This window comes from Giraffa tippelskirchi, chromosome 10 (genome assembly GCF_054371585.1).
Source record: "Giraffa tippelskirchi isolate mGirTip1 chromosome 10, T2T-mGirTip1v1.2.pri, whole genome shotgun sequence".
Classification (NCBI taxonomy): domain Eukaryota; kingdom Metazoa; phylum Chordata; class Mammalia; order Artiodactyla; family Giraffidae; genus Giraffa; species Giraffa tippelskirchi.
The window spans coordinates 28,687,623-28,710,127 of NC_137284.1; positions in this window are offsets into that span (position 1 = coordinate 28,687,623).

Genomic DNA, 22,505 nt, shown 5'->3' on the forward strand with positions numbered 1-22,505 from the left:
TGGCCAACCCAATATTTGAGAATCTACTCCAACCATTCTGGGGGCTTCCCAGGTGACGCTAGTGATAAAGAACATGCCCGCCAATGCAGGAGACATAAGAGACTTCAGTTCCATCCCTGGATGAGGAAGATTCCCTGCAGAAGGAAACGGCAACCCACTCTAGTATTCCTGCATGGAGAATCTCATGGAGAGTGGAGTCTTGTGGGCTACAGTCCATGGGGTTGCAAAGAGTCAGACACAACTGAAGCGACTTAGCACAAACTCCAACCATTCCAAACAAGTCTAAATTATGTAAGCTTTTTCACTGATCATGTCATGTCTCTGAAGCACATGTCAAAATTGCTCAGGTTGAGCACTATCTACTATAGAGACCCAATTACAGTATCACTGGGAAGTAGAAAATGAGGATCCCTGAGATTCAGTTTGACTCATCTGAAATCCCACCTTAGGTACAAATTTACAGTAACAACTGCAGCTTTGGTTCTTGTAATCTTTTCAGATGAAGTTATCTTTGGGACTAAGTTTTTTTTTTTTTTAATTTCCTAAACCACCGTGTCCAAGAATTCAGGGTATTTTGTCAATATCTAGATTTATGTCAACATTTGCTATTTTAGGACATGTTCCAATGGAGACTGTGCTCTAAAATCAAGAGACTACATTTACCCAGGAGCCAATATGGAGATCCTGGTTTTGGACAGCAACTCACATGGAGTGATTTGGTTTATTTTGATTCTTACCACTGTCCCTCCCTGAATTCTCTCCCCATCCATGAAATAATAAGAGAAACTAAAGAGCAAAGTGGAAAAAAATAATACCCAGTAATCTAAAATGACATTATAAGATAATCATTATAAAAATGAACTCTAACATGTTATCAAGTACCTTTCATGAGATAGGTGTTATATTTACTTCATTTCACTCTCTGAATGACTTATTGGTAAGGCATCATTCCCTTTTTTAAAAAAAAATTTACAATGTTGTGTTGGTTTCTGCTGTACAACAATGTAAATAAGCCATAATTGTACGTATATCCCCTCCCTCTCCAGCCTCCATCCCCTCTCCCCACCCCACCTATCCAGGTCATCACAGAGCACTGGGTTGGGTTCCCTGTGTTATACAGAACTTCTCACCAGCTATCCATTTTACACATGATACTATATATGTTTATGCTACCTTCTCCATTCATCCCTCTCTCTCCCTCATCCTCATTCCCTTTTAAAGATGGTAAAAATGAAGTTTATTCACCCAAAAAGGAAAAAAAAAAGCATCTGAACCCAGGTTCAAATGATATGACCATGCACATACTGTGACGTGTTGTGTAAGAATGAAGAGATTATTAAATTTCCACTGAACAATAAAAACTTTTCATTTTTGCCTGAAACTTCTATAATTAGTTCTCCTGTGCCATTGCTTATATGGAACCAGAACTTTTAAGCAATCAGAATTTATTGGTACCTTATAAATAATTGAATGATGATGTAGCCTCATTTGTAATTAGTTTAAAATTTGGGCTAACATTTGAGACAATTTCCTAGATGTTCTCTAAAAGAAGCATTTCTGGATTAAAAAAAAAACTCCAGAAATAGTGGAAATAGGTATCAGGAAACTGCCATCTTAAAATAACCAACCACCACAACATTAACACCCAAGTTGGAATATTTCAATCTTTGAAAAAAATCTCTTCAGCAAGACTGTCTCTCTTGCACATAAGTTGGCATCACTGTAAATAGCATGATGAGAAAGCTAAAGATGTCTTGCTTTGTAGAGAAACAAAAGTGCCTTGTGACTGTCACAGCAAAGCACTGAAATGGCTCAAGCTAAAATACCTGTACTCAAGTCCTGGCTCCATCATTTTTAATGTAAGGCTTTAGACACCTGGCATAATCTAGACATGTGTTTCTTCATCTGTAAATGGGGATGATGTTACAATTTATATGCTGCAACTCTGTGAGGCTCAAAGGAGACAGTGTTGTACACTTTGTTTCCAAACTTGGTTGCAAAGTGGAATCACTCTGAGAGCTCTGAAAATTATTTATGCCTGCATCCACCACCAGGCACCAAGGCTTAACAGTTCTAGTGTGTGATCTGGGATTTAGAAAGTGAATGAAATCTCCAGGTGAGTCTAATAAGCACATAAGTGTGGGAACTGCTGTTCTACTACCATACTGATAGGAACTGTGACTTAACATATAATGTTCTATCATTATTATTGGTAACACCAGATATGCAACCTTGGGCACACTGATTAACCTGACTGAAATGAGTTTTTGCATGTAAGGTAAAAATTTAAACAGGATTATATTAACTAGGTTAATGTGAAATGTCCAGCAAAAAGCCTGGGTATAAGCACATAGGGAAAAAAAAGTTATTTCCTTCCTTTTCCCTCAAATTATCTTCTAGTTCTGTCTTCATCATTATGAATACTAAGACTCTTGAGAGTCCCTTGGACTGCAAGGAGATCAAACCAGTCAATCCTTAAGGAAATCAACCCTGATGGAAGGACTGATGCTGAAGCTGAAGGCCCAATACTTTAAATGTATTTGGTCACCTGATGCAAAGATCAGACTCAATGGAAAAGACCCTGATGCTGGGGAAGATTGAGGGCAGGAGGAGAAGGGGATGACAGAAGATGAGATGGTTGGATGGCATCACCGACTCAATGGACATGAGTTTGAGCAAGCTCCAGGAGATGGTGAAGGACAAGGAAGCCTGGCATGCTGCAGTCCATGGGTTGCAGAGTCAGACATGACTAAGCAACTGAACAACAAAGGACCAACAATGAATATGATGCTCTGGCTCTATAAAAAGTATAACATTAACCAACTGTCACACAACTCATTCTTGCTATACTGAAAGAATTACCCCTACCTGCTCTAAAATCTCCTGCTTCTCACATTTGCTTACTGAATCAAAGATTTTTTTTTAAACAGCTCAAAATTTCCTTCTTGCCAGAAGCCTTTCTTATCTCCTGTTATCCCACTTTTAAGAGTAAATCACTCCTTCCTATGAAACTATAAATCATTTTCTACCTCTCCTCAACATTAAGTTCTACTTTTACTATACTTGTATATGCCTTTAATCTCTAAGATTTGAGAGAAAGATTGTTGAGCAATTTATTTTCTCATCAACCTCAACCAGTACAGAAAGGTGGCTAAATCTATTTTATTTATTCTAACTTATTACAGGCTCCAACCTAATTTTAAGTTCAAATAGCAAGTTTCCAATTTTGTCAATCACACTGAAGACAGAGTTTGAGTACATCCAGTACTCACTGACATTTACTGTTGTCCAAGCAAAATTTGGAGAAGGAAATGGAAACCCACTCCAGTATTCTTGCCTGGAAAATTCCATGGACAGAGGAGCCTGGCCGGCTACAGTCCATGGGGTTGCAAAGAGTCAACCACGACTGAGCACAAGCAAAATTTATCTATAAGCTTAATTCTTTCAAAGTCCTAGAACTATAAGCTTATCACATTTCTCAGGTGTGGCAAAGCACTGGGCTCTAGGCACAGCTTCACATGTTACAAAAGCATCTGCTATTATCATTAAAGGTAAAAATCTCATTCCCTCAACATGATGCTTCTGTAGTCTAGGTTTTATTTACTTGCTGGAAATAATACCATAGAAGCATTTCTTGACCTCTTACTCCATCAGTATTCCACCTGGTGATTATGGGAGTAGCCAAAAAAAAAAAAAATTGCTTAATCTGTTAGTCATTTACTCATCTAGGTATCTTCATTAACAGCCTTAAATCCCAATTCTAAAATCTTAATGAGAAACCCATGTACTTCTAACAGTTAATTTGCTTAGACTTGATGAGAAAATTTTAAATGTTGTATACCTTAGTTTTATAGTGACACGAACTAGCATTTTAAAATAATGAAACCTCTGCTTTTATGTTAAGTACCATTAGACCCTTGCTAATTCTATACTTTGAGAATCCCACTACCAGGAACTTGGATTTTCTTTCTTTGTTAACTAAACTTGAAAGAGTCTCTGTGTTTTGGGGTCACTGTGATAGAAAAATGGCCCTCCAAAAATATGTGTATATGTGTGCTCAGTAGCTCAGTCATGTGAGATTCCTTGCAACCCCATGGGCTGTCACCTGCCAGGCTCCTCTGTCCATGGAATTTTCCAGGCAGAAATACTGGAGTGGGTTGCCATTTCCTACTTTAGGGGTCTTCCTGACCCAGGGATTAAACCCAAGGTCATTTGCATCTTCTGCACTGGCAGGCAGATTCTTTACCACTGTGCCACCTGGGAAGTCCCCCTCCGAAAATAGTCAATAGTTTAATCCCTGGGATCTGTGAATAGGTTACTTTAAATTGTAGATGTCATTTCAGATGTGATTAATAAGGTAATTATTCTGAATCACCCAGGTGGGCCCAATTAAGTCACAGGGATCCTTAGAGTGTGAGGATTATTTCTGGCTGGGGTAAGAGAGATGAAATGACAGAAGAAGTAGCAGAGATTTCAAATGTGAGACATTCTATCTTCCTCTGTTAGCTCTGAAGGTAGAGGGAGCATTAACCAAGAGCCAAGAAACACAGGTGACCTTTATAAGCTAAGAATGACCCTGAGCAGACAGCCAGCAAGAATACAGGCCCTCTTCCCTACAAACACATGGAACTCAATTCTGCCAACAAAAAAAGGGAATGGCTTTCCCACTAAGGATCTCCAGAAAGGACCGAGGTCTCCTTACCATTTTGATTTTAGCCCATGAGACCATAGTCAGACTTCTGCCCTGCAGGCTTGTAAAATAATACCAATTTTAAGCTACTGTTTGTAGTAATTTGTCATGTTAGCATGAGAATGTTAATACAGACATTTTGTTGAGACTCAAGAAAGAAGAAAACAAATGTTTAAAGATAATATTACCGAACCAAATCCGTTTGCCCAACACGCCAGCCAAATGCTGATGCCAATACACCGGCAAGGCTTGTTGTGGAGGAAGAGCTTATTCACAAGGCAGCCCAGCAAGGACAGCAGAGAACAGGCCTCACACTCACCTTCTCAAGGTGAGGGGGTTGGGGTATTTATAGGCTAAGCAGGCAGGTCTTTGGCATGGGGAAATGTGATTGGAGGTAAGGGGGAAAGGGAGTTAAAAAGTGTTCTGCGCAGGCACAAATGGAGGCCCTTGGCGGGCTAGGAGGGTGGAGCTTTCCAGAGCTCAGTCATGAAAAGACCATTTATAAAGAGACCTGGCTGGCCTAGCTATAAGGAGAGTGGACCTAACCAGCCCCAGCTGGCTCTTGTTGGATAGGAACGGGCAAGTCTCTGTAAAACAAGTGGGCTGGGTGAAGCTAGGAAGGAATGCAATTAAACAGATGGAAAAGAAACCAAAACAACTAAAATAAAGAGAGCTTAAACAGTGAAGGCAGTTTAAGACCCATGCATTGCATTGCATGTAAATTATACCTCCATAAAATTGATTTGTAAAAAATTATTACCTTCTCAGAATATTTTCCTTTTGTAGGCAATAATCTGGTCAAGAAGGAAAAAAACTAAGAAAGCAGGAAGAAAGAGGTCAGTTGTCGGCGTGATGTCTGAATAGGAAGTAGAGTAGATCCAGAGAGTTAAGTGAAGCAGCGAACTTTTCAGAAAAGTAGGTAAAGTTCATCTGTTTTAACATGAGGGATGCCAGACTAGTCATTTAACATTCACCAGAAAAATGGAGCACTTTCATCTGATTGCTTCTGTTTTATCATTTAAACATGACAAATGCTAGTAAATGAAGGTGAGGAAATACAGAAGTATTGGAAGTTTGACAAAAGATTTTTTTTTTTAAGTGTGAAACAGTGTTTCAGGAGTGGGAATGTATTGGCCTTAGCTCTGCTGCTCACCTGTTCCCTCTGCTCTTCACTGTGGGCCTCCTTTTACTGAGATTCTTTTCTTCATCATTGAGGTGTCCTGTTTGAGCAGCAGTGGTTTCAGAAGCTGCAGTGCCAGTTTCACAATCTTTGTTTACAGGTTGATCATCACCAAGGAAACTCAGAGTGGGACTTTGGAGGCCCAGGGAAGGAATCTACAGGATGGAGCTGGAGTGTGCCCACCATGCAGTTACACAACACTTCTCAGATTTCTGCTTGGTTTCTCAGGTTCCTTGCAGATTCCAGGGCCCTGTGAATTTAACGAAGCCCTGGGCTCCCAGCAGACAGGGGCAACTAGAGGCTGTAGGACTAGAAGTGGAAGTGGAAGCTCTAGGGTGGAAGTGCATGGGAGCTCATGAGAGGAACTTCCAGGCAGAGTAACAAGAGAGGGGTCAGGGACTACAACTGTCCCATTTCGACAGGAACTGACAAGAGGGGACTGATCTCAGTTACAAAGTAAGTGTCCAGGTGTTGGGGCTCTAAAAACCACACAGAGAAGTCTGGATGCTATGAGAGTGTTCCCTAGCCTTGTTCTGTCAGCCAGCTTCTTCCTTTCAGCAGCATCCTTCAGCATTAGCTCTGGAAAGAGGTCAGTTTAGACCTAGGTGCCATTTCTGAGCTCTCACAATCTAAGCAGTTTGTCTTCTAATCTATTCACTCACTAGACAAAAAGCTCTTTACTGGAAGAGCTCTTTACTCCATGGTGACATAGCTGTTGCTCATGGCCTTTGGATCTGAGTTTTCCTAGGGTCATCAAAGGAGCTGTGTCAAATGCAAAGCCAAGGAATCTGAACTTTAAGGAGAGCTCTTTTTCTGGTTTAGTGAAAGGGAAGGGAACTGGAGAAGGAGATATTAAACTCTATGGAGCATGAAGGAAGACTCTGAAAAAATAAAATTATGACAAAGCAGGGGTAATGATATTGAAATTATTGACATGTACAAAAGATGGTGAATGGCCCAGGTTATCTTCATTATAATGTTAGAGTAGATCAGATCACTGTTGTTGGTTTGTAAACTCAGGAGTTTTCAGAGTGAAATCTGAAACTGGCCCCTGCACTTGGAGGACAGGAAGAGACCAAAGAAAGAGGCAGAACTTTGAAGACTTAGGTAGCAAGTAGTTTTTATAAGCAAGCTGCTGCTGCTGCTGCTAAGTCGCTTCAGTCGTGTCCAACTCTGTGCAACCCCATAGACAGCAGCCCACCAGGCTCCACCGTCCCTGGGATTCTCCAGGCAAGAACACTGGAGTGGGTTGCCATTTCCTTCTCCAATGCATGAAAGTGAAAAGTGAAAGTGAAGTCGCTCAGTCGTGTCTGACTCGTAGCGACCCCATGGACTGCAGCCTACCAAGTCTCTGTCCATGGGATTTTCCAGGCAAGAGTACTGGAGTGGGTTGCCATTGCCTTTTCCATTATAAGCAAAGGAGTTTCCATATTAAGCTTGGTAAACAACCAATACACTTGCAACCATTCTGTATATATAAGCCATTTTTTTTTTCATTTTCAGTAGAATTTTCAGTAAGTTACACAACATTTTATTATAAAATAGGTTTTGTGTGAGATGATTTTGCCCAACTGTAGGCTAATGTGTTTCAAGCATGTTTAAAGAGGCAAGGCTAAGCTATGATGTTCTTTAGTGGCTCGGTAGTAAAGAATCTGCCTGTCAAGCAGGAGACCTGAATTTGATTCCTGGGTCAGGAAGATCTCCTGGAGGAGGAAATGGCAACCCACTCTAGTATTCTTGCCTGGGAAATCCCAAGGACAGAGGAATGGGGTGAGTTACAGTCCATGGGGTATAGGACTTGGTGCCTAAACAACAACATTAGGTGTTATTAAGTTCATTTTTGACCTATGAGAGTTTCAACTTATGATAGGTTTATTATATGTAACCCCATTATAAGTCAAGACAGATTTGTATATTTTCTTAAATATGTGTGAATATATACACATTTATATATACATGCAAATATACATATATGAAGCATTTACATATATGTACATTATATACACATTTGAAAGCAACATGCATAAACACACATTAGATTTGTAAGTTATCTGAATAGGTAGATATTTAATACTGAGCACCAGTCCTATTTCTATGTCTCTTGTCATCTTGACTCAGGTTTTTTTGTTTTTCCCTTGTAAATTTCTCAGAAAAAGTTCATAATTACAATGTTCTGGGAACATTTGTTGATAAATGTGTATGTGTCTTTATATTTCACAGTCAAGTATATCTTAATTATCCCCTTCTAACAGATTTTAGAATAATTTTTAATAAAAAAATGGTGTACTATTTGTACACCATTCAAAATATTCTTCAAAATATTAACAGTTTCTACTATTTTTAAAATCACCATTGTACATTTATCAAAACTAAGAAATCAATATTGGTCCATTGCTGTGAACTAAACTTCTGATTTTATTCATATTTTATTAGTTTTACCTTCTCCTGTTCCAGGATTCAGACCAAGATGCAACATTACATTTAATCATCATGTCTTCTTAATCTCCTTTATGACATTCTCAGAATTTCCTTATTTTTAGTGACCTCAATAACAATTTAGAGGAGTACTGATCAGATATTTTGTAGACTGTCCCTCAGTTGGGATTAGTCTGACATGTAATTTTCATGATTAGACTGGGGTTATGTGGCTTTTAAGGAAGATCACAGAGATGAAGTGTTACTCTTACCACATTATGTCAAGGTAATAGGCTATCAATATGACTTGTCATGATGATGTTAACATTGATTACCTGGCCAAGATAGTGCTTATTGGTTTCTCCACTGTAAAGTTACAATTTTTCCTTCCTATTATACTGTATTATTTAGAAGTAGGCCATTAAGTTCAGTCCCTTTAACAGCATGCTTCCATAATTCTGTTTTCTGAGCACACTCTTACTTTCTGACAAGATTTTTTTAGGTAAAAATAAGTTTTTATTTAAAAAATATTAAATGTTAAAAGAGACTTACACATAATTCACAGAATCTTTACAAAATAATTGCCAATATATGTCCAGTTTTTTTTGTATAGACTTGGAAATTCTGCAGTAAAATAAGGTTTCTAAAATAGTTATTTTAGAAAGCACCACAGTACTAATTTTAGGCAAATTAAAGCTTAACACTAAAAAATTTTCATGCAAGTCAGTTCTCAAACATCTTTATTCTTTATACCAGTGATAAGTAATGGAAGAACGAACATTAACTGAGGAAACAACTAATAAGTACTCTGTAAACTTCTCAAACTCACTCAAATTTTTAAATTACTTTCAGAAGCTGTGCCATTACAGTGTCAACAATCACACTATGTACTCAACTACCCAGTTACTCAAAATTAACGTTAATCAAATTAACACTTAAATAGAAATACGGTTATTTCTTTTAATTCTGAAAATGTATCTCTAATTATAAAATTTATAAATGTGATGATTAAGAACTTTTATTTCTTCTCATACTTGGCAGTCTCACATTTTTTAAAACAATGATTTAGTTATGTTATTAATTATTCTATAAGAGCCTGGATATTAGGTCACAAAGTCATTTATAAGGTACTGGAATCTGTCTGGTAATAGCAGAGAAATAGCAGAAAAAAAAATAGCAACTTTTTTGAGCTCTGACTTTTCAAAACTTACACTATATAAAAAGAAAAACAACAAGAATACACAAAAGTGGGTTGAATTATGTCAGATTGGAGGACAGGAGAAAGGGCTGAAGACTATGTTACAGAAACATTGTTTACCCTTGATAAATGTTTTTGGGCAGACAAGGAGAGTTGTGTAAGAAGAGGAAATTTGACATTCCACAAAGATAGCCATACACAAACAATTCAATATCACAGTAATCCAAGTCTATGCCCCAACCAGTAATCCTAAAGAAGCTGAAGTTGAATGGCTCTATAAAGACCTACAAAACCTTCTACAACTAACACCCCAAAAAGATGTCCTTTTCATTATAGGAGACTGGAATGCAAAAATAGTAAGTCAAGAGATACCTGGAGTAACAGGCAAATTTGGCCTTGGACTACAAAACAAAGCAGGTCGAAGGTTAACAGAGTTTTGATTATATTCTTTGCAGCCAAAGATGGAGAAGCTCTATACAGTCAGCAAAAACAAGACTGGGAGCTGACTGTGGCTCAGATCATGAACTCATTGCAAAATTCAGACTTAAGTTGAAACTACGGAAAACCACTAGACCATTCAGGTATGACCTAAATCAAATCCCTTACAATTATACAGTGAAAGTGACAAACAGATTCAAGGGATTAGATCTGATAGACAGAGTGCCTTAAGAACTATGGACGGAGGTTCATGCCATTGTACAGGAGACAATGATCAAGACCATCCCCAAGAAAAAGAAATGGAAAAAGGCAAAATGATTCTCTGAGGAGGCCTTACAAATAGCTGAGAAAAGAAGAGAGGCTAAAGGCAAAGGAGAAAAGGAAAGATATACCCATTTGAATGCAGATTTCCAAAGAATAGCAAGGAAAATAAGAAAGACTTCCTCAGTGATCAATGTAAAGAAATAGAGGAAAACAACAGAATGGGAAAGACTGGAGATCCCTTCAAGAAAATTAGAGATATCAAGGTAACATTTTATGCAAAGATAGGCCCAATAAAGGACAGAAATCGTATGGACTTAACAGAAGAAGAGGTGGCAACAATACACAGAAGAACTATACGCAAATGATCTTCATGACCCATATAACCATGATGGTGTGATTACTCACCTAGAGCCAAACATCTTGGAATGTGAAGTCAAGTGGGCCTTAGGAAGCATCCTATGAACAAAGTAGTGGAGGTGATGGAATTCCAGTTGAGCTAGTTCAAATCCTAAAAGATGATGTTGTGAAAGTGCTGCACTGAATATGCCAGAAAATTTGGAAAACTCAGCAGTGGCTACAGGACTGGAAAAGGTCAGTTTTCATTCCAATACCAAAGAAAGGTAATGTCAAAGAATGTTCAAACTACCATACAATTGCACTCATCTCACACTTCACTAGTGGCTCAGACCATAAAGCATCTGTCTACAATGGGGGAGACTCAGGTTCAATCCCTGGTTTGGGAAGATCCACTGGAGAAGGAAATGGCAACCCACTCCAGTATTCTTGCCTGGAAAATCCCATGGAGGGAGGAGCATGGTAGGCTAATGTTGTCCTGCCCTAATGTCTAGTCCATGGGGTCACAAAGAGTCGGACACGACTGAGTGACTTCACTTTCACTTTCACATGCTAGCAAAGTAATGCTCAAAATTCCCCACGCCAGGCTTAAACAGTACGTGAACGGTGAAATTCCAGATGTTCAAGCTGGATTGAGAAGGGGCAGAGGAACCAGAGATCAAATTGCCAACATCTGCTGTATCAGTGAAAAAGCAAGAGAGTTCCAGAAAAACATCTATTTCTGCTTTATTGACTATGCCAAAGCCTTTGACTGTGTGGATCACAACAAACTGTGGAAAATTCTTGAAGAGATGGGAATACCAGACCACCTTACCTTCTTCCTGAGAAATCTGTATGCAGGTCAAGAAGCAACAGTTAGAACTGGACATGGACCAACAGACTGGTTGCAAAATGGGAAAGGAGTACAACAAGGCCGTATATTGTCACCCTGCTTATTTAACTTATATACAGAGTATATCATGTGAAATGCCAGGCTGGATGAAGCACAAGCTGGAATCAAGATTGCCAGGAGAAATATCAATAATTTCAGATATGCAGATGACACCACCCTTAGGGCAGAAAGCGAAGTGCTAAAGAGCCTCTTGATGAAAGTGAAAGAGGAGACTGAAAAAGTTGGCTTAAAACTCAGCATTCAGAAAACTAAGAATATGGCATCTGTTCCCATCCCTTCATGGCAAATAGATGGGGAAACAATGGAAACAGTGAGACTTTATTTTCTTGGACTTCAAAATCACTGCAGATGGTGACTGCAGCCACAAAATTAAAAGATGCTTGCTCCTTGGAAAAAAAGCTATGACCAACCTAGACAGCATATTAAAAAGCAGAGAAATTACTTTGCCAACAAAGGTCAGTCTAGTCAAGGCTATGGTTTTTCCTGTGGTCATGTATGGATGTGAGAGTTGGACGGTGAAGAAAGCTGAGCACCAAAGAATTGATGCTTTTGAACTGTGGTGTTGGAAAAGACTCTTGAGAGTCCCCTGGACTGCAAGGAGATCCAACCAGTCCATCCTAAAGGAAATCAGTCCTGAATACTCATTGGAAGGACTGATGCTGAAGCTGAAGCTCCAGTACTTTGGCCACCTGATGGGAAGAACAGACTCATTGGAAAAGACCCTGAGGCTGGGAAAGATTGAAGGCGGGAGAAGGGGACGACAGAGGATGAGATGGTTGGATGAAATCACTGACTCATTGGACATGAGTTTGAGCAGGCTCTGGGAGTTGGTGATGGACAGGGAAGCCTGGCGTGCTGCAGTCCATGGGGTCGCAGAGTCAGACAAAACTGAGTGACTGAACTAAACTAAGCCACACACATACATCCTGAGATGGGAGGGGGAACCTAAGTAGCTTGGCTGGGATGCAGATTTTATGCAAGAAGGGCTACACATGCCTAGAGAGGTGTGGTTAAACACTTACTTCAACCCATTGTAGAACAACATCTTGTAGTCAACATTTATTCTAGTGATATTTTCTAAGTTCCTCAATGGTGAATAACCAGCCAGTGTGTTGAAAAACCAGGAGCTTTGCTCCTGACATACTTCCTGTCAGAACCTGGTAACCAAATAATCTGCAAGAACAAACAGCAAGTCTTTCAGTGGAAAATAAGCTGTATTGGTACAAACAGGCCCATGTAGAATGGGAGGAGTCTCATTCTAGCATGGGTAACAGTCTACAGGGAGCAGAGATTCTTGTCTGATGAATGAGTCAGCCTGCCCTAAAGTTGTCTAGTGAACTTTTATAATGGGATGTCACCAGGGTTGTTCTGGCACTGAGTTAAGCTGGTCCCAGTTAACATCACAGGACCAAGTGTCCACTGTGTCACCACACTAGCTAAAGTGGATGAGGAGTTCATAGGTGTGGATGAAGGGTCAGGATCATAAACATCTCCTCTGGCTCATGATGCTATAAATTATTTTTGAGAAGAGTCATTTTCTGCCAATAGGAGATGCTATTATGATTCACCTGTGGAAAGAGTTCTATTTGTAAAAAGACACATACTTGTTTAACTTATAGCATTCTTCCATATTCTGAGAATTAAAGATATTTGGAATGACTGACTGCCAAAATGCAGAGCACTCTGGAAAACATTATGAATAAATCTCTGTTTAAATAAGATCTTTCTATATCATAAATGAAAGCTGGTATTCAAAGCCTTAGTGTGCCTTAGTGTTGGAGAAGGAAATGGCAACCCACTCCAATATTTTTTCCAGGAAAGTCCCATGGACAGTGTAACCTGGCAGATTGGGCTACATTCCATGCTGTTGCAAAGATGCAATACAAGTGAGTGCTTGCATGCGCTCATGCGCGCACGTGCACGCACACACATGTGCGCACACACACACACACACACAGCAAGGAAGACAAAAAAGTGATAGAGCTGGGAGTGAGTCCAATTCAGTCGGAAGCCAAAGTCTATTTTTTCCCACTACGCATAATTAAAACAGTGAGAGAAAATCTGGGAAACCAATGAGAGTAAAAATGAATTTTATTACCTTGAGTTTAGGATAAAAGGTTGAAAAGGGAACTCTAGAGAATAGGAAGGCCCTTCAGTGCAAATACAGCAGGTTCTGTGTTATAGAATTGTTGTTGTTTTTCCATCGCTCAATTGTGTCCGACTCCTTGTGACCCCATAAACTGCAGCACACCAAGCTTCCCTGTCTTTCACTATCTCCTGGAGTTGGCTCAAACTTATGTCCATTGAATCTATGATGCCATCCAACCATCTCATTCTCTGTCATCCCCTTTCTCCTCCTGCCCTCAGTATTTCCCAGAATCAGGGTCTGTTCCAATGAGTCAGTTCTTTGTATCAGGTGGCCAAAGTATTGCTGAGCTTCAGCACGGCATCAGTCCTTCCAATGAATATTCAGGGTTGATTTCCTTTATGATTGACTGGTTTGATCTCCCTGCAGTCCAAGGGACTCTTGAGAGTCTTCACCAGCACAATTCCAAAGCATCAATTCTTTGGAGCCCAGTCTTCTTTATGGTCCAATTCTCACATCCATACATGACTACTGGAGAAACCATAGCTTTGACTATACAGACTTTTATCAGAGAAGTGATGTCTCTGGTTTTAAATAATCTGTCTAGCTTTGTCATAGCTTTTCTTCCAAGGAGCAAGCCTCTTTAATTTCATGGCTGCAGTCACTGTCCACAGTGGTTTTGGAGCCCCCAAAAATAAAGTCTCACTGTTTCCATTGTTTCCCCATCTATCTGCCATGAAGTGATGGGACCAGATGCCATGGTCTTCATTTTTTGAGTGTTGAGTTTTAAGCTAGCTTTTTCATTCTCTTTCACCTTCATCAAGAGGCTCTTTTGTTCCTCTTCTCTTTCTGCCATAAGTGTGGTGTCATCTGCATATCTGAAGTTATTGATATTTCTCCTGGCAATCTTGCTTCCAGCTTGTGCTTCATCCAGCCAGCATTTTGCATGGTGTACTTTATATGTAAGTTAAATAAGCAGGGTGACAATATACAGCCTTGACGTACTCTTTTCCCATTTTGGAACCAGTCTGTTGTTGCATGTCCAGTTCTAACTGTTGCTTCTTGACCTACATATAGGTTTCTCAAGAGGCAGGTAAAGAGGTCTGGTATTTCCATCTCTTTAAGAATATTACACACATTTTTGTAGTCCACACAGTCAAAGGCTTTAGTATAGTTAAAGAAGCAGAAACAGATGTTTTTCTGGAACTCTCTTGCTTTATCGATGATCCAACAGATGTTGGCAATTTGATGTCTGGTTCCTCTGTCTTTTCTATATCCAGCTTATACATCTGGAAGTTCTCGGTTCACATAATGTTGAAACCTAGCTTGAAGGATTTTGAGCATTACCTTGCTAGCATGGGATGAGCACAGTTGTGTAGTAGTTTGAACATACTTTGCCATTACTCTTCTTTGGGATCAGAATGAAGACTGACCTTTTCCAGTCCTGTGACCATCGCTGAGTTTTCTAAATTTGCTAGCATACTGAGGGCAGCACTTTACCAGGATCATCTTTTAGGATTTGATATAGTTCAGCTGGAAATCCATCACCTACACTAGCTTTGTTTGCAGTAATGCTTCTTAAGACCCACTTGACTTCACTCCAGGATGTCTGGTTCTAGGTAAGTGATTACACCATTATAATTATCCAGGTCACTAAGATCTTTTACGTACAGTTCTTCTGTGTATTCTTGCCACTTCTTCTTAGTATCTTCTGCTTCTGTTAAGTCCATACTGTTTCTGTCCTTTATTGTGCCCATCTTTGTGTGAAATGTTCCCTTGTTACCTTTAACTTAAATATATATATATTTTATTGAAGAATAGTTGACTTACAATGTTCCAGGTGCACAGCAAGGTGATTCAGTTATACAAATACACATATATTATTTTTGAAATTATTTTCCATCATAGGTTATTACAAGATATTGACTATAGTTTCCTATGCTATACAGTCAACTTTGTTATTGTTGCATATCTATTTTTTAACCAGAAATGTAGCATTCTATTCATACTAAGTCAAACAAGTGTAATCAAAATGTAATAATTTAGTGAAATAGCTGAAAGTTATTTGGTTGTTCTAGAATGTGAAACAAAATAATTAAAGGCAAATAAGTGTGTACAATAAATTACATAAGATTTGAGGGAAGGAGAACTACTGATATATTTGCTGTGGTTTGTAATATCTGCAAATAATGAATGTGGCAAGAGGCAATGAAATGTATGAATATTTTGACAAAGTTAGTTCAGATTAACTCATTTAAAAATATGGTTAAAAGGCTTTTGAGTCTCTATTGACAAATGTTATACTATTGCACAACCATAATTCAATTTTCTCTTTGTTAAAACACCAGATGGATCTTTGAATATTTAGTCTTTTCCTTAAAATATAGACTAAATCTTTATTTATATTATGGGCCATCTGTCCACTTAGCAAAGGTCCTATCGTGCTCATGCTTAGTCACTCAGTCGTGTCTGACTCTGTGCGACCCCCTGGACTGCAGCCCACCAGGCTCCTCTGTCCATTGGATTCTCCAGGCAATAATACTGGAGTGGGTAGCCATTGCCTTCTCCAGGGGATCTTCCCAACCTAGGGATCGAACCCAGGTCTCCTGCATTGCAGGCGTATTCTTTACCATCTAAGCCACCAGGGAAGCTATGTGCTGTGCTGTGCTTAGTCGCTCAGTCGTGTCCGACTCTTTGTGACCCCGTGGACTGTAGTCCACGAGGCTCCTCTGTCCATGGGATTCTCCAGGCAAAAATACTGGAGTGGATTGCCATGCCCTCCTCCAGAGGACCTTTCCAACCTGGGGATCAAACCCAGGTTTTCCACATTGCAGGAAGATTCTTTACCATCTAAGCCACCAGGGAAGCCCAAGGGAAGCTATAACAATCTTCAAATCTGCTTTTGAGAAACCATCCCTCCAACACTCTTAATATTTAAATATCCAGGACTGCTAATTCTATCTACAGCTACCGGAATAGATAGGCAGCCCAAGACAAGCCAAACAGACCTAATATGATCTAACACCACAACTCTTCTTGGAGTCATTAGACGCAAACAAACAAAATGAGAAGGATATAAACCTGCTGAGACCTACCCCACCTTCAGGAGATGAGAGCCTATTTGCAAAAGAAGCCAAAAGCGAGAGAAACACAGCTAAGAGTTGAAGAGAATCCAAAAAATTAATTTAAGCCACTGGATCAAGCTTCACTCAAAATCAGCAATGCCATATCTTTCTAATTATGTGACCCAATAAATTTCCATTTGTTTAAGCCACACTGAGTTAGGGGTTTCTGTCATTTGTTGAATGAAGATATCAATAAAAATTTAGTGGTATAAATCATCTACAGAAGTCAAATAATAAATTTAATTATTCTCAATCTTAAATCAACAGGAATTAAACTATTTTCAGTATTTTGAAAAGTTTAATGGAGTTGAACATCGATTTGAAGTAAGTTCACTAAAACTTAACACCAAGTTCCTTCTGAATTTATCATCTCAATATGAAAACCTGTTATCTTGTTTTACTATGAGTTCTAAACAGAAACACACTGTATATATAATCTTTAATTTAAAATAAAAAAAATGGAGTGCCCATCAAATAAAATATTTAAAAAGAAACTACTTCAAAACAGAAAAATTTCAAAATCATCTCTCTAGGAGAAAATAAAGAATTATCGCAATACTTTGATATATATTCTACAAAACAAATCACACCTTCAATATATAAGCAATTTTTGACTTTCTATCTTTCTATTCTGAGGCTGTCCAGCTGCCAGTGACATCAAATAGTCTAGGCTAATAGCACCACCTAGTGTCCTGAACTGGTCACTATCTGAGACTCACTGTCTCCTACTTCCCTTTGCAGCTGAAGGAACACAGGCTAGTCTCCTACTATTTTTTCTGTGTCTAATAATAACTTCAAAATCTATTCCTAATTTCCTTCAAATAACTTGTGCTTTGTTATTGTATTCCTTAAGTTTGGCATGCCCTTTATTATTTTTAGATAGCAAAAACGAATGTTTTTCACCTTAAGGAATTAAATTTCCTTAAAAGTATGTTATGTTCTGCTATTTTTATTTTAAAACATTGTTTTATCAGTATGCTTAATAGACAATAAAACTAGAATCATTCTCTGTTCTCAGATACCTAACACTCCAATCTTAAATGACTTGTATACTATAGCATTCTTATGCTATCTTCCAAACATAGGACCCTAAATTCAGAAAAATTAAATTAAATTTTTTACACTTAATTATGTGCTGTTCCTTAGCAAAATATCAAAAGTTATCTACTCCAGGATGTAAACCTGAGCATAGCACTGACAAGCAAAGATAATACAATTAGGTATATTATGCTCCATATTACTTTTACCCTTAGCGATATTCCTTGTCTTGAAATACTAGCAATGTCTTTCACAGGCAAAAGCTTTTTATCTTGATGAGGTCCAATTTATCCATTTAAAAAAAAAATCATACTTTTGATGTTCTAAGAACTCTTTATGTAATCCAAGGTTACTAAAATTTTCTATTATTCTATTAGAAGTTTTAAACTAAATTTAAAATACTTCATTTTAGAGCTACATATTCCTTCTCTGATGCTCTTTCTTTCTTTATGTAGATTTGAGTTTCTCAGCTATATTGTTTTCCTTATTTTTGAAGAACTTCTTTTGACATTTCTTGCAATTATAAATAGTCCACTCTTTTCTTGTATGTGTGGTTTTTTATGGGAAGTCTGACATAATTCTTATCTTTGTTCCTCAATAGGTAAGGATTTTTTTTCCTCCTGTCTGATTTCTTTAGAGATTTTTTTTGTCTTTGATTTTCTGCAATTTGAATATAATATGTCTAGTGTTTAGCTTCAGAGAAGGCAATGGCAGCCCACTCCAGTACTCTTGCCTGGAAAATCCCATGGACGGAGGAGCCTGGTAGGCTGCAGTCCATGGGGTCTCGAAGAGTCGGACACAACTGAGCGACTTCATTTTCACTTTTCACTTTCATGCATTGGAGAAGGAAATGGCAACCCACTCCAGTGTTCTTGCCTGGAGAATCCCAGGGACGGCGGAGCCTGGTGGGCTGCCGTCTATGGGGTCGCACAGAGTCGGACACGACTGAAGCGACTTAGCAGCAGCAGCAGCAGCAGCAGCAGCAGTGTTTAGCTTTGCATCAGTGTTTCTTTTTTGGGAGGGGGGTTCTGGAAGGCGAACACATGTACACCCATGGCATGGAAGGCGAACACATGTACACCCATGGCGGATTCATGTCAATGTATGGCAAAACCAATACAATATTGTAAAGTAAAAAAATAGATAAAAAAAAAAAAAGAATTCCAGATGCAGTCCACAAGATGGTAGCAAACATCAATTTATTATTTAGGCTAGTATGAATCAAGGATCAAAGCAAAAGGAAAGAATGGAATTTACAGTAGCACTAGTAAATGAATCTCACCAATTCAGGGGAAAGAACCTTCATCTGGCTCTCAGCAGCTGGGAAGTCCTTGGGTCAGAGCACCAGAGCCTCAGCGGGAACACCATCCACTCAGTTCAGTTCAGTTCAGTCACTCAGTCATGTCCGACTCTTTGCCACCCCATGGACTGCAGCAGGCCAGGCCTCCCTGTCCATCACCAACTCCTAGAATTTACTCAAACTTATGTCCATTGTGTCGGTGATGCCATCCAACCATCTCATCCTCTGTCGTCCCCTTCTCCTCCTGCCTTCAATCTTTCCCAGCATCAGGGTCTTTTCCAATGAGTCAGTTCTTCACATCAGGTAGCCAAAGTACTAGAGTTTAAGCTTCAACATCAGTCCTTCCAATGAATATTCAGGACTGATTTCCTTTGGGATGGACTGGTTGGATCTCCTTGCAGTCCAAGGGACTCTCAAGAGTCTTCTCCAACACCACAGTTCAAAACCATCAACTCTTTATCAACACCATCCACTACATGCACGCATTCGTGGAAGGTGACCTTACCTTAAGTGTGGATGACTGATATTTTATACCTTACAGAGTTCTTTGTTCTCAAAGGAGTTCAAAGACTTTGCAGCGCTAGGGAGGTGGAAAGCAATCTGGTCCTCCTTTGATTGTCCAGATCAAAGGGGGAAAACAGTATTCCCAAAACTCTTACTGTTCCTGATCTTTATCTACTCTGGACGTCTTTTCCCCTTTCTTGATGGATGCTTCATGATATTTCCATTCCTTATTGTGTTTAAGTTCATAAGTACAAGCAATGAACACAGTACATCAGATCATGCATCTGGAGCATGCGTCATCAAGACGGTGGCCGAATGACACAGTAACATAACCATAGCATTACAACAAGGTATAGAATTTTTAGTAATTATCCTGCTTCAGGTTCTCTGAGTTTCCCGAATCTGTGGTTTGGTTTTTGTCATTCACTTTGGAAAATTTTCGGTCATTATTACTTCAAATAGTTCACGTTATGGGGGTTCCCCTGTAATTAACTCTCTGTTTTTCTCTTGCTGCCTTTAGAATCCTCTATTTTTAACTTTTGCCATTTGTATTATGTCTTGGTGTAGGTCTGTTTGGGTTCATCTTGTCTGGAGCTCTCTGTGCTTTCTGTATCATCATATCTGTTTTCTTCTTTAGGTTAGGGACATTTGCAGCCATAATTTGTGCAAATACATTTTCAATTCCTCATCTCTTTCTTCTCCTTCTGGAATCCCTGTATGCACAGATCAGCACACTTTGTATTATACCCAAAGTCTCTTATATTGCTTTTATTTTTTTTTTAATTTGATTTTTCTGTCTACTGTTTTAACTGGATAGTTTCCATTACTCTGTTTTTAAGATAACTGATTCTTTATTCTGTATTATTCATTCTGCTGTTCTTTGCCTTTAGTTCTGTTTTCATCTCAGCAAATGAATTTCCTGATTTTTCTTGTGTCTGCTTTATAGTTTGTAGTTCCTTCTTACAGTAATCTGCATTTCTGTTCACAGCATTTTTTCATTCCTTAAGTATTTTCATTACCTTCTTTTTGAACTTAGTTTCAAACTCATTATCTATAAAATGTTACAGAAAAACCCAAACGAACTTTTTGACTATCCCAGTATTATACAGAAAAGGTCTGTTTCATTGTTCGTTCCATCAGGGTAATTCTCATAGTCTTTTAACTGGGAATGGTTCCTCTGATTCTGCATTTTGTGTATGTTCCTCTTATTCTTTAAGTTAGGAGAAACAATTATCTACGGTATAGTCCTGGAGGGCTATTTATATGCAGGACTTTCCTAACACATGGCTTGACCCTCTCACCCCCTAAGTAGAATCCCTGAGCCCAAGATATCCTTCTCCTCTTCCGTGTCTCCTGCTAAAGGGGTCAGTCCCGACCTAATCACTTCTCATACACTCCTGAGTCTACGTGTATCTTTCTTTACATCCTTGACTGTAGAACAAGTGTTCAGCTTGTCTCAGGTGAATTTAGTGAGAGTTGCTTTATATTTTTAGTAATTTTGATGTTTTCGTGAGCGTTCTCCCACTCTGCCATCTTGATCTCCTCTATCCTGAGATCCTCTTAATTGTCATTAACAAGAATTTCAGCCTCTTCAATCCCAGAATCAAGGTGAGCAGTGACAGGGAAGAGCAGGGGAGGGTGGGCTTCTCCGTATGCACTTCTAACAAAGGCCCCCAGACCCAAACCCAAAAGACCTTTCTATCACCATCATCTTCACTTCATCCACCCTCCTGGCCACTCATCTTGAGAGGCTGTCTGTGTTTGCTGTGTCTAGTTCCTTACCTCTCATCTCTCCATCAAAACTGCTCTCTGAGTTATGAACAAAGTCCTCAGTATTAAATCCATTTAACTCTTTTAGTGCTTGGTCTTTCAGCATCATCAGACGCTACCACCCACACTTCCTCCCTCCAGAATGCCCTCTGCCCACATTAGTCGGGGTGGCAGGCTGTGCTGGGGTAACTGTGCTCAGTTGTAAGGGCCTGAGCTGTTCCTACCAAGGGGGCAGAGTCCTCCCACTGACATAGGAGGGCACACCTGGGGCTGCTGGCGAAGGCAGCAATGACCACCATCTCCTCCTTGGCTCCATGCCCACTTGCTTGGTTTTCCTCACATCTCCCTTGGTCTCCCAGGCTTCTCTACTCTTCTCTGCTTCCCTGGGCTGCGTCTTTACCCAGCCCACACTCTGCGTTCCCCAAGGTGGTGTCTTCTCATCTCCCTCTTCCAACTCCACTGGATCATCTCATGTGGGACCATAGTTTCTTGAAACTCTTAAAATTTCAGTACTGGCCCCATACACCTGACTGCCTCCTGAGCTTCCTTGGCTGTCCCTCTAGCTGGTCCCAACCATAGCCTGCCTCCCACAGCAGCTCTGTGGCACAGCTAGACTCTACCCTCTGGCTCCTTTCCCCATCTGAGGGCCCAAGCCTTTCATGCAGGTGGTGTCTCTGGGCTGGAGCTGAGGAGAGCGAGGCCAGACAGTCCAGCTGTGCAGCTTCAGACTCTTTCTGCTCCCACAGGACATCCTGGCCACTCACCCCTCCACCAAGATCTCCAACTGGAGCAGCACAACACCTTCTGCCACATCACCACTGGGAACCTGGTGCATGGGAGCAAACTCCTCTGTGAGACGTCACTGGTGAGAGCACTTCCTTCCAGGACTGGGGGGGTTCCCTAGCCCTGCGTGCAGCTTCAGCCATCCTCCCAGTCTCCACATCACAGGAGAAGTGTGCAGCTTAGCCTGTGGTCAGGATCAAGTTGGACCTAAGGTTAGATCAGGTTAGGTCTGGGGTAGGGACTTAATCTAGAGCTGAGGAACACATCACCCACTCAGTAACTATGTCCCAGTGTCTTTGATATTTAGAGATTGAGCCTTTGGTCATTGAGGTCAACTGCAGAGCCATTTGCAATGAGGCCTCCTGGACTGAGCTCAGTTGGTACAGCCTTTACAATCACTCCTGGAGATAGGCATCCAGGATTTGAGGGACCCACAAACTAGCACCTTAATGTGGGGTCACAATAACT